This window comes from Bidens hawaiensis, unplaced genomic scaffold, assembly GCF_021521415.1.
Source record: "Bidens hawaiensis isolate Kalapana, Puna unplaced genomic scaffold, B.hawaiensis_p1.1 tig00061225_1, whole genome shotgun sequence".
Lineage (NCBI taxonomy): Eukaryota > Viridiplantae > Streptophyta > Magnoliopsida > Asterales > Asteraceae > Bidens > Bidens hawaiensis.
Genome location: NW_027506483.1, coordinates 35,431 through 51,699, shown reverse-complemented (window position 1 = coordinate 51,699; position 16,269 = coordinate 35,431). Strand labels below are relative to the sequence as shown.

The 16,269-nt window shown below is 33.5% G+C and overlaps 1 pseudogene; it reads right to left on the bottom strand.

Moving 5' to 3' along the window:
* Window positions 1–6,257: 6,257 nt before the first annotated feature.
* On the bottom strand, window positions 6,258–7,077 carry LOC143617974 (NDR1/HIN1-like protein 6 pseudogene; annotated as a pseudogene).
* Window positions 7,078–16,269: the final 9,192 nt, after the last annotated feature.

The window sequence follows — 16,269 nt, the reverse complement described above, 5'->3', positions numbered from 1 at the left end:
AGTTGAATACGAGGATTCTAGACTAACAATGGTGACTTTGTAGGATTCTTTTCTTTTGGTTTGGTTTTATTGGTGATAAGTCCATGGGATTTGAATTGGCTTCAATTGTTTACCTTTGAGTTTAGAATTGTACATGTTTAGCCTTTGAACTATGTTTTTGTTTGTATTTCACTGGAGAAAAAAATTGTAGTAACTTCTTTAGTTGAGGAGTTAGCGGGAACACCTTCACTATTTTCTAGGACGGAGGAAAATCATGTTATTATTTCACTCTTTCCAATCTTCCAACTCCTACTATTCACTATTTCAAATCCTAAGTACATTTGTTTGTTAATAATTAGTAATTACAAGTAGAGGTGAAAAAAAAACCCGATTGTGGAACCGGACAGAAAAAAATTTCTGGAACCGGTTTTTGTTATACCCGAACCCGTACCCGACCCTACTCGTAGGGTACGGATAGGGTAGAGATGGCCAAAAAAACCGGTTGGGGAACCGGTTTAAACCGTAAAAACCGGTTTTTACGAAAACCGGTTTTTACGAAAACCGGTTTGACCGGTTTAGAAACCGCCGGTTCATCTTTCAGTTACAAGTTCTAGATCCAAAACCGGTTAACGAACCGGTTAATGAAAAAACCGGTTTTTTTTATTAACCGGTTTATAAAAAAACCGGTTTATAACGGCTATATGCCCGTTTTTTTTGTTTTTGGACCTTTTTTTTTTTTTACCATTTTACCCCCACAAACATCTATATATAGTTTAGGTTGGGTATTGGTTAGATCACACTCGATTATACAACTCCAAACGCTCTTCAGTGTTAATGATTTAATGTTTGTATTTTTGAGTTACGAATATGCGATAACGATTTAATGTTTGTATTTTTAATGTAAAAACTATAAATGAAAGTTATGTGTTTTTAATCTTTGGTTTGTTGAAAACACATTCACCAACACACACTCATACTCATCTTCCAAGCAAAGAACCCTAACAACGAAAGCAAAGAATGGCTTCGGTCAGTCCGTTTTGCCTTGTAGTTACCGTTTTGCCTTGTAGTTACCGGTTTGTTTATACTGTGAAAAAATAATGGTCTTCATTAAGTACAAAATATAAAAAACAAATATTCGTATTTGAAACCGCGAAATTTAAAAAAAAAAAAAAAAACCGGTTAATAAAAAAAACCGGTTAATAAAAAAAACCGGTTAATAAAAAAACCGGTTTATTAACCGGTTCTAACCGGTTTCTAAACCGGTCCTAACCGGTTAGACCGGTTAGGGTTTTGACAGCAAAAAACCGGTTATTAACCGGTCCGGTTATTAACCGAATCGGTTTTTTTCCGGGCCAAAAAAACCGGTCCGGTTAATAACCGAACCGGTTTTTTAAAAAAACCGGTTTGTGCACCTCTAGGATAGGGTATGCATTTCAGTACCAAAACTCGTATCCGGAACCGGACCCGATTTATACCCAGTAATACACAAAAATCAGAACCGGTTCCATACCCGGAACCGAGTTTTTCCAATACTTGAAACCGGGTTACTCATATACCCACTCTATACCCGAAATTACCCGAAAAATACCTTAAAAACACCCGAAAATACCCCTAAAAATTGTAACACCTTAAAAAATCCAATCTATACCTGAAAACAAAAAACCCGAAAAAACCCCAAAAATAGGGTTTTTTAATAACCGGAAATAGGGTATTCAAATACCCGGTTATTGCCGGAATGTGTTTGTGTATGTATAAAAATGAAAATCACATATAAAAATGTGTGTGTATAAAACTGAAAATTATATATTAAAGTCTGATCTGATTAATCATGATTAATTCCGATTACTCGCTAGTCCCAACCCCACCGCCTGACTAACGACTAGCGATTTTTACAACACTATTTAAACACTTGCTTATGCGACATATACGTGGCGTGCTTATATGATAAATTGCATCACCACCACCACCATGGCAGCCGCCACCACAATTGACATCACCACCATGCCAACCACCACCTGCTACCATAACGACCAAAAGAGGCAGATCTATACTTGCCGAAAACCAACAAATCATTTTTCCGGCAAGTATAACCTTCTGGCAGCTACAGATCTGCCTTTTTTGGTCAATGTGGTGGCAGGTGGTGGTGCGATGTCGCGATGATTGTTGTTACCATGGTGGTGGCGGTTGTAGTGGTGGTGCAATTTGCCATGTAAGCACACTACATACATGTCACATAAGCAAGTTTTTGACACGCAAGCATGCCACGTCATCAAAAACTAATGACACTAGGATTCCATTAGTTAGGGTTCGTGGATAGAAATATGATAAAAGGTGAGACCGCACCAGCCATTCGTTAGTTGGGACCGGCCGCGACCAAAATGTTATAGTTGAGATTATTTAAGCCAGTATACCAAAATAATATTATGAAATATATTTAATAGTGTGATTCTTAGTTAGGATTGTTTGGCTATATTGTGTTAAACCACTAAAAGTCTAAAAGGTCTGACTGATTATCAGGTAGCCTTTGAAAACAACATGTTTATGAAACTTACTTATTAAGAGGTTTCATGAGTCATTAAAAGGTATCTTTACCTAAATCAAACACTACATCTATCAATTGATAACCTTTTAATGGAATTATTAATAGGAAAATTGGAAATAAATAATCCCAATTTTTGTGTATTGGCCGATAATAATCCTAACTTTAAAAATCATTACCACCGGTCCCAACTTTCAACAATTTTTGTCTCAATGACTTGATTTTTGTTAATTGGAAATTCAAACACCCGAATTGGAACATTGTTTCGTCAATTGGATCACCGTTTCGAGATAAGTTTTACATCGGTCAACTAGTATCGTTCTTTCGATCAAAAGCTTTAAAACATCAGTTTGAAACTAGGAAAAAAAACATGACAACGTTAAATGTTTTTTAATAGAGGTCCATTGAGATAAAAATAGTTAAAAATTGTGACCACTGATATTGATTTTTAAAGTTAGAATTATTATCACACAATACACAAAAGTGAGATTATTTATTTTCAATTTTCCTTGTTAATATGCCATGTACCTAGCAGCCCCTTAGTTTGCGTTGGGGTGTTAAATTGTTGACAAGTCCTTGGGATTTGAATTTGTTTCAGTTATTTACCTTTGACTTTAGAACCACACATGTTTAGCCCTTGCACTATGTTTTCCATTGTATGTCACTACTTAGAAAAATCATAGCATCAAGTTTTGTTGTTGAGAAAAAAGGAGAACACAGATTTTTGAAGTACGGAGACTTTACATGAACCACTTCTCTATTTTTTAAAACAGAGGAAAGCATGTTATAATTTCACCCTATGAAACCTTATCATTTGGTAAGATTTTTATCGGATACGTTTATTTGTTTGTTGATAATAAGTAAATTCTAATTTTGTTAAATTCAAGAATATATATTGCAAGGTTATTTGATGTGACTGTTAGTAATAGTTTGCTTTTGGGTGTTATTTTTTTATTTTTTATTTAATTTTTCACATGTGACATGCATGTGTATTATTTTCGTAGTGTACTGTATATTATTTATGGATTCTAACAAACTTCGTTTCGGCATCTACTCTAGTTATCATGTAACTATATGAAATTCATATGTTCTAATTTTGTTGTAATTTAGGGTCATATTCTTCATGTGTACATTATATCCTTTTGTAGTGGTCATTGAGGACACAACCAGTGACGTGCAAGTTATAGTAAACATAGCCAAAAAAAAAAAAACAAACAGATATAAAAAAACAAAAGGAAGCAGTTCTTAGGCGGTACAACAAAGTACAAAAGTCTTAATAAAGTAATCACAAAATTACTATTTTAACAACTAGGGAGATGCTAGAAATCATGAAACACAATAAAAATAACAAACAAAACTTATTTTTATTCATGTTTTAAAAGTAGAGATTCTTTTATCTAAAGATATGGATAATGGATATTAAAATAGTTGAAACTTTGTTTTATTAACCGACGCTAAGTCAAACTTTATATATACGTGCCACAACAGTCAAAAGTTTTTTTAGAAAGATAAGAATAAGAATAAGAATAAAAATAAGAAATTTTTAAAGATACATTGTTCATAAGGAATCATAGACCCCTGTAGCGATGATTGGTCAATTGAATGCTGAAGTGGACGTGGGTTCACACCCCGCTACAAATGACCTAAGAAAAATAGTTTATGAATAAAGAGGGTGGTAGGGACGTGATTCAAACTATTTTTGTCCTCGACCATTAAGACATAACATGCCAACTATCTATGCTAAAGCTTCCTAATGTAATTCTTCCCATATGAGTAAATTGTAACGTCTATTAAACACGTTAAGAAATTAGTTATGGAGTTACTATTCATGGTTTGTATTTTGTAAAATATATAATATGGTTGATAACTGTACATGTTTAAATGAGGAACGCCAAAGACATTCACCGTTAATCTGCCATCATGAAAACTTTACTAACATATGGATTTCCACTAAGGTTGACGACTGGTATCAAGTGGCGGATTAGGCTGTCAATAAAAATCTTTTTGTATATAACCAGAAAATAGAAATGACATGACCTTGTATCTACTATGTTTTAACCTCAAGAAAGAACTATGTTACTTGTGTATGCATGTGCTATATAGCGGTATTCTTTTCACGTTGAGGGTTTAAGTTTTATAATAACAAATTTAAAAGAAGGATCAATGGGGGTTATAGCCGGTTAATAGAAAATACATTACAGGATATAGCTAGTTAAGTAATCAACAAAAACGACGCAATATCAAAGTCATTAATAGTTTAGTAGATATCATATTTAAAGAAAAGACATTATTTGATACTCAAAGTGATCAACTATAATAATATGGGCTATTTCCACTTTAGTTGGGTGGTAAAGTAGTTAAGTTATAAAATAGAAGGTTATGCCTTCAAAGTTGAAACCTTATGGAGTACAAAACATTTGTCCGTTAAAAAAAACCTTATGATAATGTGACAATTTATATGTTTTTTCTTAATAGAAAATGAATCTCAAAGGGAATTAGAAAAAGATATGGAAACACATGGTGATGGTGTCATGGTGATAATGAAGATGACGTTTATATTGAAAATAATAATTTTTCATGTTCTAGATCCATAACAGATCATAATCTATATATCTATATCATTAAAAAAAAATTGTTTGATTCAAAAATGAAAATTAAATGCATCAAACTTAAGTGCTTAATCAACAATTAAAATGACAAAATAACAAAAAACAAAAAAATAAACTGATCTTTATTATCTCTCTCTCTATCTATAATATATATAAACGAAAACCCAAAAATCCTATATGTCGCGATGTTGTCGCTCCCCTTTTTTATGGAAGCCATCAAATTTCTTGATTTTTAAATGAAGGCCTATCATTGATTTAACCAAAATTCATGGGTATGAGTCTTACCAAAACCAGATAGCTCTTAAACGGGTTATAACATCTCATTAAATTAAAAATTAATCTTACCAATTATTTGATATGAAAATCCTACAAAATAGGAATATACTAAAATTTAATATCCAATTTAAAAAGAAAAAAATATTATTTATAATTAATAAACAATTTTATAGTAAAAAACATAAGCGGGTCACGGGTCACCAAATTCAGATAGCTTTTAAACGGGTTATAACATATCATTTATTTATGAAACCCTTTCATCATCAAACCCTAAGTATATTATTAACTTTCTTACAATAAAAAAAAATTAAAATTCAAAAAAATAAATATTAAAAAACGAAAAATGTAAAACAACCATTCTCTCAAGCCATCAAATTACTTTATTTGTAAATGAGGAGGCATTTGACCCGAATTCTTGGGTAAAGATCTCACCAAACCTAGATAGCTCTTAAACAGGTTATAACATCTCATTATATTAAAAAATAATCTCATCAAATATTTGATATGAAAATCCTATAAAATAGGAATATACTAAAAATTAATATCCTATTTTATTTAAAAAAAAGATATTGTTTATAATTAAGAAACAATTTTATAATAAAGAAAAAAACCGGGTAATGGGTATCACCAAACCCAGATAACTTTTAAACCGGATTATAACATATCATTTATTTGTGAAACTATTTCATCATCAAACCTCAAGTATATTATTTATTAACTTTCTTACAATAAATAAAATTAAAATCCAAATATACATATATAAATATTAAAAACGAATAATGTAAAACAACCCCCGTAATACGAAAGATTAAATCTAGTATATATATATATATATTCGGCCACCATGGTCTGAAAATACAAGAATACAACACAAATAATATCAAAAAGAGAAACATCAATCACCCATAAATCAAAAGAATCATAACCTAAACTTAAAACTACAACTACTATCCCTAACCCGAATAGCATTATCAGCAGACAAACTATTCACATTAATCCTACACCTCACCACTGGCTTCCATTTTGGTAACTTCAAGTTACCAAGCTTAACCCTAACCGGAACCTTAACCCTAAGAACCAGTGGAACCGTCCCAGTCTGTTGCTGTGTGAGTAACGAGTTAACCAAACCAGTAGCATCGCGTGTCTGACCGGCTAGTCCCACGTTTACCACCGTGGTATTCTTATGACCCTGGTAGAACACAGGCCATGAACCATCACAAAGATTTGTCCCCATGTAACTCACACTCAACTTTGAGCCACCTCTGTAGTATATCCCAATTTTCGAGTTGGGATTTCTTGCGGTAATATTTACATTAATCTGCGCGTGTAACGTGCTGTCGTTGTCGAGGCTGAACCGTGTGACACTCAAGCCGTCAACCGAGTATTTTGGTTCTTTCGGGTCGAACCCGAAATATATGATACTGCTAGGATGCCTAAACTGACTATTATTAATACCAAGAGAAATAATATCCAACATAAGAGTTTGCAACAACAGCTTCTTTTCTTTGGTGGTTTAGAGTATTGGACCGGAATGGTTCGGTGCGGGAAGGGTTCGAGGGCGTCGGACTTGGATGAGCCGTCTGGCACCAATGGTGCAGTGGCCTTGTGTTGTGACTCGAGGTCGATGTTCGCGGGTTGGACCGGAGCCGGGTGGATTCTTTGGTGCTCTGCCATTGAATATTATTAGTTGCTAAAAGATGTGTATATGAGAAGTAGTACGTACATATTTATGTAAGGTGGATGTGTTTGAGATTATATATAGGTTAAGTTTGTGTGTATGAAAAGGATGGTTTCATGGAAGCAACCTCGTAACCTAGGTGGTTTAATAGTATTCGACTGACGGTGTGTGTATATTATGGGACGCGGTGGATATAACTAAAAGCATAGGGACTTGTTAAACGTATGCTACGCGTTAACATAATAAACTAATTAATTAAATATCTAAAAGAAACAGTCAAAAGGTACGTGTCCATTTATAATTCGATTGATTAAATAATAACATACGGTATGTTAATGGTTCTAGACTTCTAGAACAAGCATGTGAAGACAATCCGTGTTTTACTTTTCGACTACGATTTGATCACAAGGAAAAATTCTAACAAAAACCATCTTAACGTACCCACCAACCAATTTCCAAAACTAAAACATTGTTTCTCAAGAATCAGTTGCCATTCCTGCCTTTCCGGCCATATAGATATTGAGTATGATGCTATGATCCGATCAAATTCGTTTTGAGTCTGAGTAATCTATTTGTGAGTCCAACCTAGCTATTTGCAAGGAACGATGGAATTTGAACTTTGTAAGGACCGGCGAAATTTGAACTTTATTTGTGAGTAGAGATGAAATTTGAGCTTTGTTAGTGGGGAACAACGGAATTTGTATTTATGTAATATTATTTAATTTTATATACTTTAATGTGTTGGGTTATATACATAAGTAGAGCAATTATATAATTGCATCATAAGGTAATTATATAATTACATAAAAACTCTACTTGATTCTCACAATTAGCACGTTAGTTTCATTTGTATTTGATCTAAACCCATAAAAACTATAACATGTTATACTAATGTTATAATTTCTTATAACTTTGTTTTCAAATAACTTTATGCGATTTTTATAAATTTTTTATTTTTAAATCATAACATTATAATCAGTTTTAAATTTACTATATCAAAGTTTGTTTTGTTTGTTATTTCATTAAAATGTTTAAAATTAAACAATATAAATAAATATATTTTTTTTGTTCATCACAAATAAAGTTCGAATTCCATCGGTGACTCGGTTCTAACAAATAGCTTTGCCAGACTCGCAAATAGAAACAAATGGCTAGATTTTGTTGGGTTTAAGTTTGTGAAGATAACAGTCGATAAAGGGGCAGAAAGATAGTTTAGGAGTGATCATTTTGGGGACTTTGAGAAACTTCGTTCGTCTTAGAACATGGTGGGTTAAAATTGTCATTTTTGAAATTTTCCTTCTGATTAAATTAGAGGTGCACAAACTGGTTCAAACCCTAAACCGATTCTAAACTCTATTTCAAATTAAATCATAAAATGTTTTTGGTCAAAACCAGTTAGTTAGGAAACTAATTCAATTTGGAATAAAAACCTGGTTTTGAAGTCTAAAAACCCAAACTAATGAAACCGGTTAGGTTCAGTTCGAAAGCGGCTTGTATAGGAACCGGTATTTAACAAAAAAGTTAATTAAAAATAAATACACATCATAAACAAAGTAAACTAGTTTTATACCCGTCCGGTGGACGGGTTGCTTTAATTTCATAATGCCATCAATATATTGAATTTCTTTCTAAAATCTAAACATAAACTGTTTTGTTTAAGACCAAAGTACAAGTTATTAACACAAAATTTTACTTTAAATGATTACAAAACCGTATACTACGAATTTGGCTCTCCAATGTGTCAAAGTTTTGTGTTACTAATGCCTATTTCTTGGTATTACACATGCTTCTAATGGCAGGTCTCCATTTGATCCACTCTGAGAATGAAAGCAACATTGGTTATGTTGTATTAATTACTAAAATAAGTGATTAATAAATAAGTAAAAGGCTAATGTACTACTTTAAATATAACATCCGGTGCATGTTTGTCCATAGACAAAAATGGTGTAATTGAATACTTCTAACACTTCATTTACAATTGGAATAAGTTGTTCGTATCAATCTTTTTGCTGAGCTGTATGACATAATTTTTGAAAAGTCAGAACCATGAGCAGATGGCTCATGCACTGAACTGTTAAGCTACTTTAAGTTTATTGTTTTGGACTTCTAATGCTCCGCTAAGAGATGGAACAAATAGCAGTGTTCATGAATAATACCTTTTGCTACAAAACAAAAATATAAAATAATTTTGAGAAAAAGAACAAACATACAAAAAAAAGAAAATATTTGTATTAATGTGTAACAACATGATTATGTGACATAAGATGAAACAACAATAGCGGGAACAAATAATAATGATAAAAATACTATTAATTATATGTGGTTCAAAGGTTCAAAGTAAAAGAACTTGTATAATAATGTACAAATAAAAAAATATTTTAAGTTTTACAACAAAAAGTTAACAATAAAGTCTTTAAATAAAAGTTCGGTTTTCGGTTCGGATCGTGTTTCGGGTTAAGACCGAGGTAAGATTCTACAAACCTATAACCATATAATTTGTAAAAATGATTTAAGAAACTTAGATCTAACAATAAGTATGTTTAAACAATTATTTAACAAAACTAGTAACAAAGTTCGGTTTACGGTTTAGAGCTATTTACGGTTAAACCGAAGCATAGACTCTTAAAAACCCATAATCATGGAACTTGTAAACATGACCAACAAACTAAAATAAGCAAGATTAATATGTATGAACAAGTTATATAGATGTATATATATCAAGGACACGAAGTCCTCTATGAAGCCTTGCCTTATGAGGTCCGAAACCTCACCGACCGGAATTGGAAAAGTAACTACCAAAGGTAAACAAGGGGTGTACATTATATATATGTTGCACAACCATAAACAAGTATTAATAAGGCTACATAAACTAATTAAGATGAAATACTAAAAACCTTCAAGAACACTTAAGAATATAACCTTGAATCTTTAATGTTTGAAAGAGTTTTTTATTTTTTGGAGTTGTAGCAAGGGAAAATGAAGAGGAAAGGTAGTGTATATATAGGGTAATGTTGATGGTCAAATATGGGTGTGAGACATAAGAGTTTTCATGCAAAATGGATCAAGACAAAAACACAAAACAAAAAAAAATAATAATAAAATAAATAAATAAATAAAAATAAAAATAAAGGTAGGATGTTTTCAAGACCCAACAAGTGTGAAATAATATTGTAACATAAATCCATCATTTTGATTATAACATAAGCTTCGGTTTACAAATAGGGTCGGTTTACATAATAAACAAATACAAAAACGAATACAAACAAGACCCGAAATTGACGAATGTCACAACCGGCAACCTGCGAAAGGCAGCATGTAAGTTGTGTTACAACATTAGTTTTTGGGGGGGTCATAAATGAGGATTGATGAAACGAAGACTATACATAGTCATGAAGACGGCGCAAACTGATAGTGGCAGTTTAGCACATGGATACTTGAACTCATGTGCTGCAATGTCCAGTGCGGATGTGGGCCTAAAATTCTGTCGCGTGCGGGTTTTGTGTGGTAAAGAAATACCTTTTGCTTAGTTGTTGAGCCAAAAAACCTGTCATAAATTTTCTAAAGACAGAACCAAAATTATTGTTGAGCTACTTAAGTTTATTGTTTTGGATTTGTAGTACTCCACTCATCCAAAGCAGATGGTGTTCATGGTAACTTAGGGATTCCGGTAGTGCTATTATTGCTCTAGCAATTACATGGAATGGTCAGCGCTATGGTGAGATTGGTATTGGTCTGCATCCTTAGGAGACATTTGAGCTGCCTGATTAAAAGGTGAATCCACCTGTGAGAAAAAAGAGTAACCAAATAAGAGCTAAATTTGATAACAAATTAATCATGTCCCTAGTTCTTTTCACAATTAAATTTTAAATGACATTATTAAAAGTAATATTATACCATCGCATATGGCATTAAAGAACACTCACAACAAAATAGCATATATAGAATCTGAAAGTTCAGGAGGGGCAATTTTCTCATACTCTGAGTGATTGTGCAACCAACTACACGAACATTGTAAAAATCAATTCCAACAATGAAAAACATCGTAAAACATTGAGGATCCCCAGTTTCTAAAGCCTAGCTCATCTTCACTGTTGAATCAATATTGTAAAAAAAAATCAATTCAGCTAAACAAATTCCAACAATGAAACTCATGAATATAAAGAGTATGATCAACATCTAAAAGCATACAACAATTGAAGGTTAAATGCGAAGTGCAAAATTGGTTGAAATTAATGTCTTATCAAAAAGAAGAAATTAATATTTCGATTCTTGGATCCTTTTATGATATGTTTTTCATATTCCATTTTGTATAGACCTGCAAGACAAACTATTTCAAGTTTACACTGATGACTATAACAATTATCAGTGCCAATCATAAACAAAATTCAAATTAGGTCAACAAAATAATTAAAATTGGAAGAAATTTCAAACCAAGAACACGTAATTGTAGAAGCCGAATTTGATGCGGTTGGCTCGGATTGTAAACGCTAACTGGAAACTTGAATTTTGTTTTTCACTTTGCGATTAGACAATAACAATGGTGATCTGATTGGGGTAGCTTCCGTGGACGGATGGCTGCTCACTGATTGGGCGGCCGTGGTTGATTGTGTGGTGACGACGAGTGACCGATCAATGTCTTGCCGGTATATGGTTGAAGAAAAGAAGAGAAAAAAATCAGTATGGTTTCTTGCATAAGGAGGTATAAGACTGGTAAATAGGGAGGCGGCGTGGGGAGAAAAAGAAGGGGAGGAAGCGAAAACCGCCGGAGAGTATGGAACCGCCTTCAATTTCTCCTTCTAGAAGGAATTTCTTAAGCTAATATCCTCCGATCTTTCTGCCGCAATCCAAATCTGAATCCTAGGTGGCGGCGGTGCGGAGGTAAGACGGTGATGCTACACCGCATCTGTCGGTGGTATTTGACTGTCGCCGGGGTTCCATTTTGGAGCCCTAATTGACGGCCTATGGTAGAGGTGGACCTTCGCCTTTTCTTTGTCGTTGCGTTGTCGGGTTTCACTTTGGTACACGACACTCCTGTTGATTGTTTTCTTTGCCGGTAGGTGTATTTTCTTCTTTGTATGTTTATTCCCCTGTATTTGCGTCTTCTTTTGCGTGGGCAATTGATGTTTATGTTTACAAACGCCACATTAGCGTTTGCATTTTGTTTCTTGCTTTCTCAACTTTAGTGCATGCCAGCTGTTTGATGAAATGCTTGGTTTCGAGCTACGGTTACACCGTGTTTAGTCCTTCGCCCACTTATTGTTGCCGAGTTCTGTTAGGAAACCATAGGTGGCGATGGTGTGATATCTGTTTTTTTTACGCCGTGGGTGTGGTGTGGCTATGTTTTGTGACTATGGTGCGCAACTTTTCTCATTTCTCACAAGTTTTCTTGGTTTCTTTCGTTGTGCTCACAACATGTTCGATGAAATGTCTTTGTTGTTTATTCCTTCTAATTACGTTTGCTTCTGTTGTTATGTGCCAAGTTGTGTCTATCTTTTGTAGTGTACTTTCATTTGGTAAAAGATTTGGTTTAACAATGCTCGTTGTTGCATCTGTTAATTGTGGTGTTTGGTTATGCTTTTGTCAAGGAATCTTTTTTCTTAATAATATCATGGCTTTGTAAGGCTTGGCTTATTGTTTATGTTTTCCATCATCGCAAGTATTACTGGACTTTAACCATTTATCATTTTTGACTAAAGTTACATAACCAAACATAATTTGTGAGTTAAACAATTTTGTTAACCTGCATGTCTTACTAATAGCATATTTTGTCTATCAGGAGATGGGCTCCCCAAAATATTCTGAAGTAACAATTGACATAATTACAAACCTTGGCTTGATGATTCTCTGCAAGCTCATAAAATAAAATTTATTTTGGAATTTACGGCTTAAGTTTTGTCCCTTTTTTTTTAAATAATTGTATACCAAATAAATGTGTCATTAGTTTTTCTTGCTTTGTATATTAATATGTTATATACTAAGATCATATTATTCATATGCAGTTTACCATAAAGACGATGATGATCGGATTAAACTAAGTGCGCATCGGTGATCGGATGCATATCGTGGCGAGGCATCATCCGAATGCCATGGTCTTGGACTATGCAACCGTGATACGAGTAACTCTTATTGTTACCATTCCTTTACTTTACCGTATTGATTGTTTGTTCTTTATGCAATGGTTATTGTACCTTCTGTCGGGTTCAATTTTTTTGGCAGATTCGTAGCACATTCGTTGTCACAATGATATTGAATTGGTTCTATTGATTGAAACATAATTGTTTTTATACTTATGTTTGCGGGGCAATTTGGTTGTCGATATGAAAGGAACATCACTTTGGTTGTTGATATGAAACGAACATCACGCAAGTGCATATTTGTTGAAAATCGTTTATGGTTACGAAGATGCTAAGCCTATATGTTACAGACATAATACGAACGTGAGGCTATTGCCACCTCATGGTTGTCACGATGAAATCGAATTGGTCCTATTGACTGAAATAGAATTGTGTTTGAGGTCGGTTTATGGCTATGATGATGCTTTGCCTTCTGGCTTGGCAACTTATGTTGCAGCCATAATGCGAACCTGAGCCTATTTTGATTCCACCTATTAAGATAGGTTTGTAGCTATGATGCTTTGGTTTTTGGTGTGGCAACTATGATAACCACCTGAGCATTATGTTCAAAACGGAATGTGTTTCTTTTGTACATTTTGTATCTTAAGTTATGTTGTTATTTTGTTGGTTGAATCGTTGGTATAGGTATGATGACGCTCCGCATTTGGTGTCACGACTTATGTTGCAACCATAGCGGGCATCTGACCCTTGAGAATGCAAATTTACATCTCGATTTTTTTAACACTTAGGTTATATATTTTTCCTTTCATTTGTATGTTGAGTAGGGTAAACACTTTTTAAAGCTTTTGTGTAGGTTTACTTTTCTTTACTTTTGATTTGGTACAGTCTCAAGTAGTTGAAAGCATGATAGAAACATTGTGCAACTTTGAGTTACTTTATAAAGCCATGATCAAAATTGAGAAGATTCAATTTGACTTTCGATAAACAATATCTAACTTTGGCTATGGTTTCACAACCCCCTGCAACGCGGGGGTCGAACTACTAGTTATATAATAATTTCATTTTTTTTTTCATTTTTATATTTTCAAAAGTTACACAAGCATAATAATTTTAGAAATCACAATAAATTTTTTTTTTCTTGGTATTAGCCTCTTTGGAAGTTTTTTTTCTGAAGTTGTACATAGTGTTTAATTTTCGTGTCGCCTAAGTATATGATAATGAAATTATACGCGACTTCTTCACTTGTTGTATATGTTTGGGCCATTAATTTGGAGAGTTGGTTGGGCTTTAATCTGTTGACCTAGTGCTTGAATGGGCTTGATGGTGTGGTGGGCTACGGCTTCGGTTCACAAAAGAACTCCATGACTTGTGGCTGTTGGTGTATCACTACTGTATTGTATAAACATATAAGAGGTTGAGGTATCGTGTTGGGGCTGCAGAGATGCCAAGAACTCCATGACTTGTGGGTGTATTGTTTTTCAGATCGTTGTGATCTTTATTTTATTGTTCACTTGTGACTTGTTCTAGTCTGTATTCCTTCGTTCTTGTATTGCTCTTACGGGTATACTATTTCACACTTGTTTGCAAGTGAAGACTTATATATTAAGCGGATTGTATCATATGAACCTTGCTAGAATGCTAGTAACTAAATGAATATTATAACGTCGTCTACACGTTATCAACCCACCAAAACGAAAAACCTATATGTCTACATTCCAACCAGCATATAAATAGATATGTTTTTTTTCATTTATAAATTTTGTCTTTTGATAACTTACGTCTGTTGTTTTTTCGCATTAGTCTAGAAGTTTTCATTGTATCAATAGCTAAATAAAATCATATTCATTTAATCAATTATATATATAGTTACCATAGAGTGGGATTTGAAACTGACTCTTGGATCAAAATTCAAGATTTAATATTAACCGTCTGATAACGATTAAAATCCAATATCGAACACAAAAATGACAGTTTCCATGGGAGTTACTGGAGAAGGTTTCATCACCCCCTTTTTAGGTCGACGTGGGTAACCTCCCAACCCTAAATCTAAATCTCTGCACTCAAATCAAAATCAGCCCTCACTTCATCTTACCTCCTCATCCTTCGTAATTTTCTTCCTCCTGATTCACTATTATGTTCATGCATTGTGCCCATTTAATTTATTGTGTTCGTCGGAGGTAAATTGGCGGCATAATTTTTATTTCTTGTGGTTTATGCGGTTTTGATTAGCTTGCTTAATGTGTACATCGTGTTTATGATTGTAGGTATGGGGTGATCGTTGTCTTTCGTTACCGTTCCCGAGTTCGTCTTCTTGGTATGAACCCTAATTCTTTATTATTTTTTTTCATTTTTATTGGAGTTTCTTTTGTATGTGTTGATTTCCTCTCTATATTCAAACACACATAATTGTTATGTGATTAATAGAATGGGTGTTCGCCGTCCTAAAACCGGTAATTTATATAATAATATATAGATTCATTTTTGTATATTGTTTTTTAATTATAACAAAATGTACCTGATTTCAGTTGTTCCAATCCAACGGGAGATTTGTTGATTTGATTGGTTTATGTGTGAATGGCGTGATTGATTTGTGTTAATTCGGTTTGGATATTTGTTGACGGAATTAAGGCTAATTGGATACCTAATTTAGGGAAAGAGGGCTTCAACAATACCAACCTCCTTTGGAATGGCATTAATGCTGTTTTTGTATTATTGTTTACTAATCAGGTATTCAAATGCATCCACAAACTTGCCCATGCAGGAATCAAGATATGGGTTCTCACCGTTGATAAAACAGAAACATTAGTGACTACTGGGTAAGCTTTCTCTCTGCTTTTCTTAAGATAAGCAAATATTTTGTAGGTTCTAACATTGATGGATGAAACCCAAATTGATGGATGTAAGTTTACACCTCTAACTATTATCAAGTCTTTTTATTCTATTTTGTTTTTTTTTCTGCATATTAAATAAAACTTTTATATTCCATGATTCTGTCTTTTTAATGTGTTAATGGCTTTTTGAAAGGTTACATGTTAATGACTTCTTCTTTGTTGTAGGTGGGCCGGCTACATGTTGGATTGGTTGTCAAATTCGTGTTGGTCAAATTCAATAAAT